Source organism: Sapajus apella, unplaced genomic scaffold (assembly GCF_009761245.1).
Source record: "Sapajus apella isolate SASKATOON/1434 unplaced genomic scaffold, GSC_monkey_1.0 scaffold49, whole genome shotgun sequence".
Classification (NCBI taxonomy): domain Eukaryota; kingdom Metazoa; phylum Chordata; class Mammalia; order Primates; family Cebidae; genus Sapajus; species Sapajus apella.
In genome coordinates this window covers 9,285,866-9,305,001 of record NW_022436989.1, presented here as the reverse complement: position 1 = coordinate 9,305,001, position 19,136 = coordinate 9,285,866, and positions in this window count along the sequence as shown.

Here is a 19,136-nt window from a genome sequence, read left to right as displayed (position 1 = left end):
CAATGATCCTGACATCCTGAGAATGAAATGATCCAATATTGACAGACTTTTGATACATACAGCTGTTGTTGATACATATTTGTATACTGATGATATTATAATTATAAGTAATTTTTCTATTACTATATATTAAGAAGAATATGCTTATCTGAAGTTGTTTTGAGTTCAGAATTAATATATTCTATTTCTTTTTTTTTTTTTCAATATATTCTATTTCTATATTTGGATCAAACAAAAATCTTATATGTTTAGTAAGACAGAACTTAAGTTGGGAGACCATATATAAAATGACATATATTAATAAATATCTCTGTTAAGAACATTAATAGTAGTATGCTCATAAAATGGTCAATTGAAATATAATTCAAAAACTAGTACTCTTATTATTGTTATTGAGTGAAATGATTTTTGTATAAGAAACTTTTTTAAAAGTTAAAATTTAGAGTTTTCTATGTTGCCACCACTGTTGCAACTGTCATCAATAAAACAGCTATTTTTAAATGTACAGCAAATTTTTGTCATTATTTATAAAGATGTTCTCACTTTCTACCTCAAAACATAATTGTTTTGAGGCTATGTAGATTGTGTGGCATGTGCACACACACACTAAATATCTCAGCTTTAGATTGAGCATGATGCCTCATGGACATAATCCCAGCATTTTGGGAGACCAAGGCAGAGGATCACTGAAGCTAGAAGTTCAAGAACACCCTGAACAGCATAGTAAGACATAGTTTCTACAATTTTTTTTTTTTAAGTTTTTGACTTGTGCCTAGAGTCCCAGCTACTAAGAAGGCTGAGGCCGGAGGATCTCTAGAGACTAGGATTTCAAGATTACAGTGAGCTATGACTGCACTTCAGCCTGGGTGACCAAGTAAGACTGTCTTTAGATTGTAAAAGTTTATCAAGTAATATTTAAAAATTTCCCTACTTTATCCAAAACTCATATGTCACACATGATACCAGTCTTATCCATGTGTCTAATTCTGTGCTTGATAATATTCCAGCTCCCTGACCATTCTCACCCCATCTCCACCCTGTCTATCCAAGAGCCTTAACTTGTTATCCACATATCCTTGGGAATGGAGGTGGAAAGATGATGCTTCGAAAATTAAATTGCAGGAGCTTCTAATATGAAGAGAGAAAAGAAAGAACAGTGAAAGTATGGCTTTTTTTTTTTTTTTTTTTTTGGTAGGGTAACTGAAACCTGGTCAAACTGTGGTAGCACTAGTATGGATAAAGAATAAGGTGCTCATCTACAAGTGTTTGCAGAGAGAGATTAGACAACAGTGAATCTTACAGATAGGGTAAGACAGCAATTTTTCTGTTATAGTAGGAATAACAACAAAACAGCCAACATATGGTGGTGCTTACTGTTCACCAACTACTGTGCTAAACAACATAATCACATTATCTTATTCAAACCACACAAACTGCAAGGAAGATAATGTCACACAGTGATTACTGTGTATTCTAACTGTGCAAACCTGGGATATTGCTTAGTCTTTTTTTCCTTCAGTTTTCTCATCTGCAAGTATGTAGCCTACCTTAAACATTTATAATAAATATTAAATGATATATAGTATGTCAGTTGTTACAAAGAAAAAGCTCATTAATATACAAAACTAATTGAGCATCAATATGTATCATATAACATTCCCAGCACTTTAGATGCTGTTAAAAAAGTAGAAACAGACAGATTCCTGACCATGTCAATTACATTCAATGAGAGTAACATTTGATCTGCTAACTACTATTGTTACCATTATTAAATCCATTTCACAGATGAGAATACTGAGGGTTAGTCTGAAGCACCAAAGCTTGTTTTCTGAATATAGGGAAGTTTTGGCAGTGTCATAGAATTTTGAAATCATCATTCTAAAAATAGGAATGGATGTCAAGAAGAATATATGGCCTTCTAAGTTTGGAAACTGTGAATACATTTGTGATGTAAAGAAAAAGGTATTTGTGGTTATATAATTCATCTACTAACGTAAGCCAAAACCTTGCAGTTATCTTTGTCTCCTATCTTTGTCTCACATTTTATATTTAAGCAATCAGCAAGTTCTATTGGTTGTAACTTTCAAATATGCCTGCATTTGACCACATTTTATAATCTACACAGCCACCACCATAATCCAAGTTTCTAGTGTCGTCCCTCCGTGTTATCATGACAGCCTTTCCCACTCAGTCTCCTACTGTGTTTTCCACACAGATGGAAACCATCGTATATCACTCCTTTACTGCATGGCCTCCAATGGCTCCCATTTCCTTCAGAAGAAAATAAAAATTCCCTACTATGGCCTGCAAATCTCTCCACAAACTCTCATTCTTATTTGAGCTTTTATTATTGTAAATCCACTTCACTTGCTTTGCAATTTTATCTTCTTCCAACATAGCAAGCATACTCCTCCCACACAGCCTACCTACTGTCAGTAATGTCTTCCTTTATGCATCCTATGGCTCAGTCCACTACTGCATTCAGCTGTCTGTTCAGCTTTCTCCATCACAGTGCATGAATCGGTACACACACCATTGCTACTCTGTGCCTCTTAATGTACTTTGATCTTTTTCATTTGTTTCTGACTGGCACATACTGATTCAGTTGTTTCTTTTCTTAATTGCCATCCATACCTACTAGAATATAGACACTGTAGAGTATAGGCACGGTAGGACCTTTGCTTTCTTTACTGCCATTTCCTTAACACCATTGCAGCACCTGGATCTAGCAGACATTCAAACACACACGCAGACACACACACACACACGCAGACACACACACACACACACACACACACACACACTTTAAATGAATTAATGGATGAATGAATGAATAATAAATAAATTTGAAATGAATGCATTCATTTTCAGCAGTATTCAGCTTACTAAGTATGGAAACACAGAGGCTGACTAATCCACAAAGTTCTTTCTTTTTCTTTTTTCCGATTTATACAATAGAAGACTAAAATGCTTGGGGGTAGTGTTAAGATATTGGTAAGCTGACAACCGAATCATCAGCCATCGGTTAATAAAAGTGAAGACAATGGGATTGACAGTTTAGAGAAAAATATATGAGCCTCAATGAGGTTGAAAATGTTTTATCTTTGTATTAAGCTACTAAAAGTTTGATGACAAAGAAATTGTGCTCAGAAGGTGATGGAGAAGTGTTCTTATTAATATATGCTGTGTGGAATAGGAATGATTCATGTGGAGTTGATGTTCAAATCCTAAAAGTCTTAGCCCCAGGAGTCATCTTAAGGTAAAACCATAATTTCTATAAATGAGATTTCTTAGATTAATCCAAATGTATTCAGAAATACCCCATTTTTGTTAATTGATAGGTATTCATTGTCTCACTGAATATAGGAAGAAATTGGTGACGTTAGTTTCATTAAGGACTCTTCATTTCATTAAGGACTCTTCATACTGTGATTGATTATAGACTTTTGGGTTACCTAAGACACTCCAGATCTGACTGCATGTTCTAGCACACTGATGGCTAATATAGCAACCACCAATTACATGCATCTTTTTAAATTTAGATTCATATTAATTTTATAATACTTATAATTAATGAGATTAAAAATCCTATTCCTCAGTCTTATTAGCTACATTTTCAGTGCTCAAATGCCACATGTGGCTAATGGTTACCATACTGGACAGTGCAGATACAAAAAAAAAAAAGGCTTTGTTCATCTCAATAAATACTACTGGAGAGCACTGATCTAGTAGAGAGTTACCAAAATACTGTGGTAGCCAGAAACCCAGAATGCTTTATTTCTCAGACTGCATTCCTAAATATAAATGGCACGTTAGTTTGCTAATGTTGATATAACATCAAGGTTATATCAATGCATGACAAATAATCAACTGTTTCAAAAGGTACTGGCTGTATTCTTGTATGCATTGAGAGCTTTTAAAGATAACTTAGGGGAATTAGGGAAATTGCAGACCATTGACACCCCACATGGTTAGATAGAGTTACCTGTAATTCAGTTAGTAATACATTTCAAAACTTATTGACCACATTCTCTCAATGACAAAAAAGAAGAGATACTTCTTGTACTTGAACATTTTATATTAGAAATGGGGCACAGAGCAATATGCGCTGCCTACCCTAGCTTTCATTGAGCAACATTTTGAATTTTATCTTCAGACAGATTTTTGTATTCAGAAATAAACTTAGACATTAAAAATATATTAGGGAATAGTACACTCAAAGGTTCGTTGTTATTGGATACAGTCTATGAACTCACTACAAAGGGTGACAATGTTCAGCAGGAAGAGCATGGGTGACAGGAGTATGAATTCATTTGTCTGTTATTAAATTGAATGCTTATGCAGATCATCCTCTTTTATCTGAACTTCTGCTTCATTTTCATACCTGGCATATACTTCAGGACTGAATAGATGGGCTGCTTGTATTTGATTGTTAAGAAGATTGGTAAACAATGGCCTAATAAGGGGAAATCTCATGAGAAAAGGTGACATCACAGGAGGCTCAGTGACTAGAAAAGGTAGTCCAAAGAAAACCTTGGTAGAGAAAATCATAAGACCTAATTGAAGGTGTGACATCCACTTAGGTTGCCACATTCCTTCATTGTGAAAATGGCTAATATGAAGGGAAGCAATCAATACTGCCTGCAGACAGACTTCCAAGCTAGATTTCATTAGGAAAGGCTTCACTGGCTGGTTAAAAAAAATTAAGTAATAGGATGATAAGTGATCATTCATAATATATTACTAGAATTTGTATTTTCTTAGGAGCATGGAGAGGGTTGTCCAGGCACATGGGCTATTGTTCTGTAAGACCTATAACTCTGTGCGCCATGAAGGGATGGGAGAGGTGTGAAGAATGATTAATGAAAGTGCTAGAAGCACAAGCAAGGGAGCACACGTTTGAGACACTAGTGAACAACAGGAGGACCACTTGACATTTTTTCCTCCATCAATAGCTACTTAGGTAAGCATGAAGTTCTGGCTTTCCCCAGCCTGCTATTGAGTGCTCCTGCAGTGCCTGTTAAGAACACTGAAGACAAATTATACCTGAAAGGAACCTGTAGACCTGTACCGTCCAACATATAGCCAATAGCCACAGGGTGCCAGAAAGAAAGTACCTGAAATGTGGCAAGTCCAAATTGAGATAGACTCTAAGCATAAAATGCATATGAAAATGGAAAAAAATAGTATGTTAAAAGTATGCAAAATACCTCATTAAAAACCTTATGTTGATTATATGCTAACACGATCCTGTTTTGGCTCTACAAATATGTTGTATTAAGGGACTGATTTAATCAATAATTTTGTTATCCCATTTTTTATTCCAATGCCTGCCCTAATCTGACTTAGTGCAAATTGTCTAGTTAATTGTATATCTACTGGTTGATTGAAAAGTATCTAGCAGCTATTAATATATAGTGTGCTAAGACCTAGCTAAAACCTAAAAGGTTTTCTTTTCCTTTATACTAGTGACATTACTGTGGTAGAAAATAATGAAGTGAACGCTTTTAGATCAATATTTGGTATTAATCCATATACAGAGAAGTGAGTGCAGAATTCACCCCTAAAGTACAAATTTCTGCCTCCTAAAGTGGAAACTCTGGGGGTGCTTAAAATCTGTGCATTAACAAGCTCTATAGGTTTCATTGATGCCTGCTAACCTCTTCTCTCAAAGTATTTTGAATCTCTTATCCTGGAGAAAGGATATCAACTTTTTTGAAATAGCTAGATAATTTTATTATTGTTTTGCCAGAGATCTGTATCTCAGGAGAGTTTTTGCTTAACAAAATTACCTACAAGCCCTCAAGAGAATGAGAGATTAAAGGAATAATAATCATAACCATAGCTCTCCTAAGTCACTTATGAGCCTTTTCATTTAGGTGTCTATTACTGGGACTTGTGTGATCACAGGAGGTTAGTTCAATGGCAATGTGAGAAATTTTAGAAATATGATCATGGAAACATCTTGAGATTCTTCATCAAATTTGCTTCCTCATCTAGTCTTGTGTCAGAGGTGTTTGTAGGTAGGGTAGGTATTATTGCTCCGATTTATGAAGGGTAAGATGTTTTATAACTCTTACCATGATGGAGCATATTTCTAAATGAAAAAGATACATTAAATAAAAAAATTTCTAATCATTCCTGAAAAAATACCATTGTTTATAAATTATTAAGTCAAAATAATGTAAAAATATGGTGTGAGTGACACTTGCTAATTGTGATTACATGTGTCCTGTTATTAGTATTACCCGAACTCAGGTCAGGCATTGTTGTTTGAGTTTACTATTCCTAAAAATCACCTAAGGAATTTATTAAAATGCAGATTCTACCTTAATAGGCCAGAAAAGGGGTCTGAGCTTTTCCATAACAAGGCCCTAGCAGACGCTGAACCAGGGTTCCCGTTTTGAATAACCAAGCACCCCCACACCCGACATTTGGAATCTAAATCTGCATTTTTACCAAGATTGGTGGGTGAATCTTGGTACATTAAGGTTTTCAAAACACTGATTCCATTATCTAAAGTGATTCACGTCTCTAATTGTACTTTATTATCACCTGGGAAACTTGAATAAAATCTGATTCCTGGTCCTATACTGGACGAAATAAGTTAGATATTGTGTGGTATAATGGAACCAGGCAACAGTGTATTTTCAAATCTTCCTGGGTAAGGAAGACAGAATAATGCTCCCTTGAAATTGTCCATAGTTTATCCTTGGAACCTGTGAATATGCTGCCTTTTGTGGCAAAAGTGACATTGCAGATGTGGTTAATGTTAAAGGTCTTGAAATGGGGGAGATTGTCCTGGGTTATTCAGGTGAATCCAGTGTAATCACATGAGTCTTTACAAGTGGCAAATGTTTCCCAACTGATGTCAGATAGAGACTTGATGACAGAAGAAGGGTCAGAGAGATACAGCATCACATGATCTCCACCCACTTACTGTTGCTGGATTTAAAAATACATTAATGGCGACTCCAACCAATGAATGAAGGTGGCCTCTAGATACTGGAAAAGTCAAGGGATGAAATTCTCTCCTACACTGGTAATTCTCTCCTGCAAATGGTAACATTTGTGTTATAATTTGTTTTTTTTTCAAGGCACTTGCCTGTGGTAATTTGTTATAGCAGCAATGGGAAACTAATATACCAGGGGATATTAGCCCACAGCCATTGTTCTAGGGGTCTATCACAAGAAGCTACAGAAGGCTTTTGTAGTTTCTTTTACATAGTAAGTGTTTTTTGGGTCCAAGTGTTATTCAGCTTTCGAGAATTTCCTGACCAGTCCTATGTCTGCCATACAACGATATCTGAAGGGTTGAGGATACACGGTATAACCTGTAACCCTGAAAGTAAGTGCAATTTTCTAGTATTGATAGATTATGCTCCTAACCATTTGTGTTCCAAATGCTGTATCAATAAATGTGGGCTTTTTGTTTGTTTGTTTGTTATATTTTGTTCTACATTTTTGGTGGGGGACAGGAGGAGGTGGGTGTTATAGGGTCATAAAAATAGTTAAAAATAAGAAGGCAGTAAATTTCCCAAATTTTTATAAGATTTTAATGATTAGAGTCAATAAAACATTCCATGACACACAATATAATCCAGGTTTTGGAGATCTAGCTGCCTTAGTAGTTAGTCAGAGTGATAGATATTTTCAAACCCTTCCATCTCAAGGGCTACCTTTCCCCTTCCATGTTCTCATTTCATGCTGCTGCTGTTCACAGATGGTCTTGCTCCCTTTAGAGACAGCAATGAATGGTAGCAGTAGCCGCAAGGCTTCTGTGAGCACAGATGAGTTTTCCTTTGAGGCTCAATGTACCCTCAACTGTGATTACAGGGAATTTTTCACAATGCAAATGCCTCTTCCACAATCACAACGACAAAATAAAACACGTTAGGGTAGCCACGCTTTCTGAGCTCTAGTCCATGCTAGTTGAAGTTCATGTCAAATAAAAATTCCATCTAAATCTATTTTATTCATTTTGCATCTTTAAGTACTTGCATTTATTGAATTCTCAACAAAATAACTATAGCTTTCATCATCAGTCTTAAGTCTCTATGGTCTAGTAAATTATAATGAGAATATTCAAATGGCTTTTAACAGCTGACATTAAAGGGACATTTCTAGGGATATCAGAATTTAAGAAAGCACAAAATTCACATACAGGCCAGGGTTCTATGATATGGTGGTTTATTTAGCTAATTTAAAGTATATATTAAAGAGCTGCTTTTATTATAAAAAATTTATGGAGCACATACTCCTTCTAAATGGCCTTAATTCAACAAAATATAAGGACTGAAAATTGCAGTAGAGCTACCAGAGATGCCATTCTTTTAAAATTCAGCAATGCTCATTTCCATTGTGCTTAAAATTTTTGTATTTCTCTTTTTAGCAACATAGGTTTAAAGAGTATTTTACAACATGGTATAGAATGTAAATCTTCAAAGTACATATTTCCAGTGTACCATCACATGCTGTATAATGACATTTCAGTGGTCCCGCAGATTAAAACGGAGCTGGAAAACTCCTATTGCCTAGTACTTACAATACTATATTTTACTGTTATTTTAGAGTGTACTCCTACTTACTTTAAAAAAATCAAACAAATTAACTATTACAGCCGCAGACTGTCTTCAGGAGTTATCCAGAAGAAGGTATTGTTATCGTGGGATATGACAGCTCTATGCTTGTTATTGCCCCTGGAGACCTTCCAGTGGGACAAGAGGTGGAGGTGGAAAGCAGTGATATTGATGAACCTGACTTGGGCAGGCCTGGGCTAATGTAAATGTTCATGTCTTAATTTTTACCAAACTTTTAATTGTTAAAAATTTGGGAAAAAGCTTATTGAATAAGGATATAAAGAAAGAGTATGTTTTGTACAGCTCTGCTCTGTGTTTTAAAATACATGTTATTACTAAAGAGTCAAAAAGTCTTAAAAAGTTAAAAAATTATAAAGTAAAAAAGTTACAGTATGCTAAGGTTAATTTATGATTGAAGAAAAAAATCAGTAAGTTTAGTGTTGCCTAATTTGTAAATGCTTATACATTCTACAGTAGTGTACAGTAATATCCTAGGCCTTCACGTTCACTCCCCAACTCACTCTGACTCACCCAGAGCAACTTCCAGACCTGCAAGTTCCATTCATGTACAGTGTACTGTACAGGTGTGCCATAGCTAAAACCATCATTCTCAGCAAACTGACACAGGAACAGACAACCAAACACCGCATGTTCTCACTCATAAGTGGGAGATGAACAATGAGAACACATGGACACAGGGAGGGGAACATCACACACTAGGGCCTGGATGGGGAGTAGGGGACTAGGGGAGGGATAACATTAAGAGAAATACCTAATGTAGATGACAGGGTGATGGATGCCACAAACCACCGTGGCCCGTGTGTACCTATTTAACAAACCTACACATTCTACACATGTATCCCAGAACTTGAGTATAATAAAAATAAATATAAAATCTTTTGTGCTGTTTTTTTAACTGTACCTTTTCTGTGTTTAGATAGACACATACTGTTGTGTTATAACTGCCTACAGTATCACACTGCACAGATCTGTAGCGTGGGAGCAGTAGGCTGTATTATATAGCCTAGGTGTGTGGTAGGCTGTGACATCTAAATTTGCACACTCTACGATGTTCACACAATGATGGAATCACCTAATGACACATTTATCACAACCTATCTCTGGTGTTAAGCAACACATGATTGTGTTACACTAACAATTCTCTTAGACATGATTGGGGAGAGTTTTGTAAGGTGTTTCCTTTGTTTGTAATAGACCATCAGTGGTGAAGCGCAAACAGGCTGTCATGAAGATGGCTATACATGTCAGTTCTGCGTGTTTTCTTTTGCTATTTAAGAGGGCTCTGGTGGGAACCCTGACTTATAAATGGTGGCTCTGGCCAGATGGAACCACTGAAGACATGAAAGAAAGAAAAAGAGAGCGGAAAGATGTTTTAATACAGAGTATATAACAAGAAGAGCTTGTGCAGAAGCATAATAAAAGCAAGGAAAAAAATTCATTTAAAGCTGAAATGAATTAGAAGGGAGATGACTGATTCAGAAAAGCAATGCAGATGCAATGAAACATTTCAGACACATCTGAAATAACACGAAAAGTGTCTCTAAACTGCTGTCTCTTCGTACCTTGACTCCTATCCATCTATTATCTACCTAGCAGCCAGGGAGGTTCTGTGAGATTTCAAGCTGAACCCTGCCCCTCCGTGGACATCCCTCCAATGGCTCTCCTTCAAGCTAAAGTCCTTCCTCTTGCTCTGAAACCATGATCAGCTTTCCTGAAAACAGCCTCAATTCAGCCCCTCATTTGCTTCCCTGGGGCTTCTGCACCTGTTCCTCCTGCCTTAAATGCTCTTTGAGTCTGTATGAATCATTCCTCTTCACTTCCTTCCACATATATTAAATGTTTATATTGTCTGTTACCGGCAAACTTCACCCCCGTGCATACATCCCTTTTATTCCCCTTTTTACTTTTTTTTTTGTCTCTAGTTCTCCTTACTCTCCAGCTTATGCTATTTATGACTGTCTATTGTTATTTCCTATCCTGCAATGTAAGCTCCAGGAAGGCAATGAGATTGTCTGTAATATCAGCACATGGAGCACTGATTGTATATTAGGAATTTGATAAATACTTGCAGAATAAATGAAGTAGCAATAATCATGTCTTCTGAAGAAGAAATAACCATTAATATTTAGTACTTAGTAGGCATCAAATCTGTGTTGAGTGCCTTCCATAGATAATCTCATTTGCTCTTAATAACAAACCTATAATAGATGCAAATCCTAAACCTGGCTTACAGAGGAGGTAATAGGCTGATGGGGAGGAGAAAAAGGTGGTGCAGACACGGTCATGGGATAGTTGTGGTTATCAGAGTCTTCTGATACGAGTACATTTGCCTTTAATTTGTAGTTACATAGAAATGCTTTAAAGTGTCTGTTGGTTTATAATATTGAAAGATTATATAGTTGTTTGGGCAGACCATCATGATAGAACTATACGCATTAATCCTATCAGGAAATTGATGCAATTTAAAAATTATTTAAAACTACAATAAATTGTTTCTTTTTTATTGAGATGGAGTCTCACCCTGTCTCCCAGTCTGGAGTGCAGTGGCTGCATCTCTGCTCACTGCAACCTCCACCTCCCAGATTCAAGCGATTTTTCTGCCTCAGCCTCCTGAGTAGCTGGGATTACAGGCATGAGCTACCACGCCCAGCTAATTTTTTATTTTTATTTTTAGTGGATATGGGGTTTTACCATGTTGGCCAGGCTGGCCTGACCAGCATAACCTCAGGTGATCTGCCTACCTCAGCTTCCTAAAGTGCTGGGATTAGAGGTGTGAGTCACTGCTCCCGGCCGTCAACTATAATAAACTTACTTCATCTTGGCAATAAACACCAGAGCAAAATTTCTCTCTCTAAAAGAACAGAATTCAACCAAATTCAGCGTTCTTTCTTAGGAAATGTTATTATGTTACTATTTTCTCCTGGTGGACCTCAGAATCCCTATACTGAGAATCAAAACAAAAAACAAAAAAAACCACACACACACACACAGGGCATACTAATGACCTTCATGGTTCTTAGTATTATATTAGTTGATTTACAAGGAAGAATTGAAAAGATATACCTATTTCTAGATTGTATCAGTTATATTTAACTCATTTTATAATTTTAAAATGTGCCCAAGTTCACAAATACAATACAGTAAAGAACCTATATTATCCAAGGACTTCATACCTTTATAAATCATTTTTATTTTGATTGTTTTTTTCCTGGTATATGTGAGTGGTCTTTATCTCCTCAGGAGTAAATTATCTTTTATTACTCAGAACTGAGCTCAAAGTGATGTAGATACAATAATATTCTATTTCAAAGGGAAGTGTGCACTCATAATTCATTTTCCTCTGCTGTGACTTATAACAAGAAAAGTGATGAACATAGACAGTAGAAAAAATATTAATTAAAAAAGCAGTGTGATTTAAAAATAAGTGCTGAGCTGGATGCCACCTGACCGTGATGCCTTTTCAGTTTCACAGGTGTTTTTGTCAGGGCTTTCCAGAGAAATGAAACCAATAGAATGAATATGTATATATCAGGAGACTCACAGAAAAAAGGGACAAAGAAATTAACATATTTCACAGAAAAGGAAACACATATAGTCTGTAAACTTATGAAAAGCTGCCAAGATTTGGAAATACATTATTATTTTTAAAATGCATATTACCTCTGGCTCAGAAATATCTGAATACATACTCTAGAAACAAGCCTGCCAATGTGTCCTGGAGATACGTATACGAATTATTTTAGCATCATTGTTTATACTGGCAAAAGCCAAAAAACAAAAAAACAAAAAAAAAAGGAAGAAGAGAAAGAAAAGAAATGCTCCTAGCAACATGATGGCTCATGCATATAGGGTCATACACCACGTGGAAAGTTAAAAAATTAAAAAAATAAGAGTAACTTTATACACACACACACACACATTCAAAGAGAGTGTGTGTGTGTATATATATATATATATATATATATATGCACACACCTATATACACACACACATACATATGAGAAGAATGTCAAGAAAGACATATAAATAAGCAATTCCTGGCAGCAGAGGTCACTTTTTTATGCAAGGGGAGAAGGAAGAGGAAAAGAACCAGGGAGAAAATAAGTAAATGTAAGTGACTAGCAGCATAGTAGTTGAGTTGTGTCATTTTTAATAGCAATTACCATAATATTAAGAAAGAATGAATAAAGATAGAAAAACGAAAGCATAGAAGGAAGGAGGGAAGGAAGGGAGAAGCAGAAAGATAAAAAATGGTAACAGAAGTGCATGAGCAGACCGATGAGTTGTGATGGTTAATTTTATGTATCAACTTGGAGGATGGTTTTAGATAAACATTTAAACATTGGTGATTTTTGAATAAGCAGTTACTTTCTATACTGTGAATGGATCTCATCCAATAAGCTACAGGCCTGAATAGAGTAAAGCCACTCATCTCCCCAAACCAGAAGGAATGTTCCAGCATAATGAATTTGGACTTTACCTGTGCTATCAGCTCTTCTGAGTCTTCACCTGCAGGCTTTCAAGCCGGCCATTGGCTCTTTTAGATCTCATGTTTAGGCTCAAGCTGAGCCTAAACATGAGTTTATACTGCAGAGTTTGGACTTCCAGCTTCTATAATTATGTAAGTAGTTACATGTACACATACATAGATCTATAATCTTCTATTGTTTTATATATGTATATATATATATATATATACACACACACACACACATACACACACACACATATATATAATCTATTTTGTTCTGTTTTTTGAGACCCCTTACTAATACTTGAGTGTAATAATGCTTATGAATTGATGAGTAGGATTAATTCAATTTTGAGTTTGAGATGTAGTGATGAGGAGAGAGGGGGATGCAGAGAAACAGAAGCCAAAACAAAGAAAGAGGCAGATTGTCTGCATCTTGAATAAGGGAGATTAATTTTGGCAGTAAGGATGAAAGAGAATGAACCAGTGAAAAGAAACATAGTCCTTTGTTTACAGCCTAACTGATATAGTTTGGATATTTGTCCCTTCTAAGTCTCATGTTGAAAGTGATCCCCAGTGTTGGAGGTGGGACCTGGTGAGACGCATTTGGGTCATGGGTGTAGATCCCTCATAAATGGCATGGTGCCCTACTAGCAGTAATGAGCTCACATAAGACCTGGTTGTTAAAGAGACTGGGACCTCCTTCTCTCTCTTGCTCCCTCTCTTGCTATGAGACATGACTGCTCCTCCTTCACCTTCTGCCATGATTGTAAGCTTACTGAAGGCTTACCAGAAGCAGATGCCAGCACTGTGCTTTTTGTGCGCTCCACAGATTCATGAGTCAAAATAAACCTTTTTCTTTATAAATTACTCAGCTTCACATATTCTTTTATAGCAATGTGAGTTGAACTGACATGCCAACTATATTCATTACTGCTTTTGTAAATATGTATCTATTTCTCAGTGACTCTGCATGGATTTGCAATTCTTTTTAAAGAGGGGTAAGCACTATAAAATGGACTTTTAAAGCTTTCTGCTTGATGTGTCATGCCTTAATTTTCAGATATCACTATGTATTATGCAAGAGAAAAAATTCTACTTTTTTGTTTGTTTGTTTGAGACAGGTTCTCACTATGTTGCCCAGGCTGAACTTGAACTCCTAGCCTTAAGAGATCATCCTACTTCAGCGTCATGAGTAGCTGGGATTACAGGTATGCATCACTGCACCCAGCTTCAAGTTTTATGTTTTAAATTATACATAACACATTCATAATCATACTTGGAATTTCCCCCTACTTCTTTCCAAAAATAAGTGTGATATTCAAACAATAAATTTTCAGTTACTTAACTTCAGCATGTACTCTACATGCTTCTAGAGTTCTTCATAATCATTAATGAGTACTAATGATTAAAGAAGTATTTACAAAAATACAAGCCTGGAATTCAGTTGTCACTTAGTACCTTTCAGTAGGAGAGAAATTCTGCGCAGAAAACATAAAAGTCAGTCTTCATCAACTTATTCAAAAGCCAATAGTATTACTAGTATAATATTTGAAAGGGAATTGTAACTAATCAAAACACTTCAAAAAATATTTCTCTTTTACTTATCTGTTGTATTGAATATAATTTTTATTGCAACATGACCCTAGCATTCCTGTAATATCACCTCTTTAAAAACTTTTAAAAAACATTTCAACAGGTTTTTGGGAAACAGGTGGTGTTTAGTTACATTAGTTCTTTAGTGGTGATTTCTGAGATTTTGGTGCACCCATCATCTGAGCAGTGTACACTGTACCCAGTGTGTAGTTTTTTATCCCTAATCTCCACGCTTCACTCCAAATCCCCAAAGTCTAATGAATTGTTCTTGTGCCTCTGCATCCTCATAGCTGAGTTCCCAATTATGAGTGAGGAGATATGATGTTTGGTTTTCCATTCCTGAGTTACTTCACTTAGAATAATAGTCTCGAATTCCATCTGGATTGCTGTGTATATCATTCTTTTTTTATCCTTTTTATGGCTGAGTAGTATTCCATGGTGTGTGTGTGTTTACATTTTTTTTTTCTTTATCCACTCATTGATTGATGGGCATCATTTGGCCTGGTTCCATATTTTTGCAATTGCAAATTGTGCTGCTGTAAACGTGATTGAAAGTATCTTTTTTTTTTTTTTTTTTTTTGGGTATAATGACTTCTTTTCCTCTGGTTAGATACCTAATAGTGGGATTGCTGGATCAAACAGTAGATCTACATTTAGCTCTTTAAGGAATGTCCATACTGTTTTCCATAATAGTTGTACTAGTTTATATTCCCACCAACAGTGTAAAAGTGTTCCCTTGTTACTGCATTCCCACCAACATTCATTATTTTTTGATTTTTTGATTATGGCCATTCTTGCAGAAATAAAGTGGTATTGCAGTGTGGTTTTGATTTGTATTTCCCTGATAATTAGTGATACTGAGCATTTTTCCAAATTCTTATTGGCCATTTGTATACCTTTTTTTTAGAATTATCTATTTATGTCTTTAGTCCAGTTTTTGATGGGACTTTTGTTTTTTCTTTCTGACTTGTTTGAGTTCCTTGTAGATTCTTGATATTAGTCCATTGTTGGATATATAGATTGTGAATATTTTCTACCACTCTGTGGGTTGTCTGTTAACTCTGCAGATTATTTCTTCTGCTTTACAGAAACCTTTTAGTTTAATTAAGTGCATCTATTTATCTTTGTTTTTGTTGCATTTGATTTCGGGCTCCTGGTCATGAAGTTTTTGCCGAAGCCAATGTCTAGAAGGGTTTTTTCACTGTTCTCTTCTAGAAGCTTTATGGTTTCAGGTCTTAGATTTAAGTCTTTGATTCATCTTGAGTTGATTTTTGTATAAGGTGACAGATGAGGATCCAGTTTCATTCTTCTGCATGTGACTAGCCAATTATCCCAGCACCACTTGTTGAAAGGATGTCCTTTCCCCACTTTATGTTTTTGTTTGCTTTATCAAAGATCAGTTGGCTAAGAGAATTTGGCTTTATTACTGGGTTCTCTAGTCTGTTTTACTGGTCTATGTGTGCATTTTTATACCAGTATCATGGTGTTTTGAGGACTATGGCCTTATAGTATAATTTGAAGTCAGGAAATGTGATGTCTCCAGATTTGTGCTTTTTGCTTAGTCTTGTGTTGGCTATGAGGGCTCCTTTTTGGTTCCATATGAATTTTAGAATTGTTTTTTCTAATTCTGTGAAGAATGTTGGTGGTATTTTGATGGGAATTGCATTGAATTTGCCGATTGCTGTTGGCAGTATAGTCATTTTTACAATTGTAATACACACTTCTTTTTCACAGTATGATAGTCTTTTATTATTCTTGTAGATTCAGTATGCTAATATTTAATTTATGTTACTGAGTTCCATCATTTTACTATTTTTAACTGCTCCCCTCTACAATGTAAATGGTAGATTTAAAGAAAATAAATAGGATAATATTACAGTTTTCTGTTGTCAAATTTATGTAACAAGAGAAATCTCAGTTTTTTACATGTATATTTTTGGGAAAGATAACTTTGCAAGTCAGTTTTTCTAGTTTTTCATCGTTGCTTAAGTAAATTATATATATATATGTGTGTATATATATGTGTGTGTGTATATATATATATATATATATACACATATGTTGTTGTTGTGATGTACAAATTAGCTAGCTTAAAGGAATATAGTTGTGTCCTAACTGAAATTTTTAAATTTTTTCTACAAACAGATGTTTTCTGTTTGTATATCTCATTTGTTAATGTATATTGTTTTATTAAAATTATTCATATTTATGCAAATAATTCTTAGATTAAATAATCTTAGTTATTTAAAAAATGTGTTAGTTTTTCATTTTCTTCTTTATTTATTTCTCTTCCTTTTATAATTAACTCAGGCTGTAGAGAATATTGGCTAAGTGCAGGACTTGAAGAATTAACTTTGACTTAAAAAAATAAACTTAACCATTATTATCATGAAAATCTGTGTTATAATACCTTCTGATAGGATTGTAGTAAGAAATAAATGAGATACATAATCAAAGCACTTAGTTTACTGCTTTGCAAATTCAGTTGTAAATGTTGGCTATAAATACTTGACTATAGTAAGTACATTTGCCATGTTCATCCAGTCTATTTTTTTCTGGATTTCATGGCTGTCACTATATTTTATTGCATATGTGCAATTTCATCATTTATAGTAGTCATCATTATTAATTTTGATGTTTTCTTTGGATCAGTGTTTTAATATTTGGGAAATGAATTCCCCAATTCTGTGTTTGCTTCTGTTCTTTAGGCTTAACATATTCCTAATAACTATTTTAATTTTTGCATGAAAATTTGACCTTATTTTTATTCTGTATTTTTGAAAGCTAAAATTTCATTTTTTGCCTTGTAAATATACATTTTTAAATATACAATGGAAACTTGGAAAATATGCATAATCATTCCTTGGTATTCCGGAGGATTGGTTCTAGGACCCCCGTGAATGTCAGAATTTGTGATCCTCAAGTCCTTTTTATAAAATGGTGTAACATTTGCATATAAACTATGCACATCCCCTTGCATACTTTAAATCCTTTCTAGATTACAGAATACCTAATATGATGTGACTGTTATGTAAATAGTTGAATAAGAAAACAAGTCTGTACGTTTTCAGAATCTTTAAAATAGTTTTGATCTGCAGTTGGTTGAATCTACAGATATAGAACTGTGGATGCCAAGGGCTGAATGTATATTCTTCCAAAATAGAATGTACAATTGATAAACATTATTAATCATACCATTTATATCTTACCAGTTACTACTTTGCCCGGCTAAATTTTGTAGTTTTGGTAGAGATGGGGTTTCACCATGTTGGTCAGGCTGGTGTCAAACTCCTGACCTCTTGACCCGCCCGCCTCAGCCTCCCAAAGTGCTGGGATTACAGGCGTGAGCCATAGTGCCTGTCTGAGGTTCACTTTTTGCACATAGATATCCACTTATGCAAGAACCATTTGTTGAAAAGATTTCTTTTCTCCATTACATTTCTTTTAAATCTTTGTCAAAGTCAATTGATTATGCTTGTTTGAATTTTCTATTTTGTTCCATTGTATGAAATATTCCAGATCAAAAACCTACTTACTCTGTGATTCCATTTATTTGAAATCCTGTAAATGGTAAAACTGTAATGATGACAATACCCAATGATCACCAGGAAGTTGAATAAAGGAGTGTTATTTGACTAGAGGAAGAACAGGGGACATTTTAGGTCAGTGGAGCTGATTTGGCACCAGAGTGTATGGCACCGTGGTAGTGGAAAGCCCAGAAAAACTATGACTGAAAGCCCAGAAAAGCTATGACTTTGTCACAATCCACTGGACTTCACAGCATGCATACAAACAGCTTTAATATTTGCAAATTTAAATTACCAACTGAGAAGTCAGAAAGCCCCAGGATAAATTGCAGACCACAACAACAGAGCTAATTATATTGCGATTGTATGGCAGAGTCTTACTAAAGCAGTTGGAGCAATAAGGGGCTGATGAAACTAACGTTGGAAAATAGTTTTCTAATCAAAACTTCCAGGTGAAAACAAAAGGCACAATCCATAAGCACCACAGTCTAGTTGGTAAAGTCATTTCTCACAGGGGGCAGGTAACAATTCTAATATGTAAATTTATGTATATACCAGGGCTCAACAAAGGAGTAGATGCATGGCATATGGACCCTCCCCACTCTCTGAAAGCAGAACAGTGGAGTCATTGTAGAGCTTGTTTTATTTATTTCTTGACATTTATGAATCACTGTCTTATATTGGATAACGTCCAATGTCTCGAAAACAATAGAGATTAGGAAAATAAAATAGAAGTCAGTGAAATCAAATTGGTTTTTCAAAAAGAACACCAAATTGCCAAACCATTATCTAGACTGACTAAGAAAAAGAGAAGACTCAAATAGCTAAAATCAGAAATGAAAATGTGGAAATTATACCAATTATATAGAAATAAAACAAATTATAATTATCATAATGAAAATATCTACTATTTACCACAATCCATCTTTGGAAAGAGGTTTG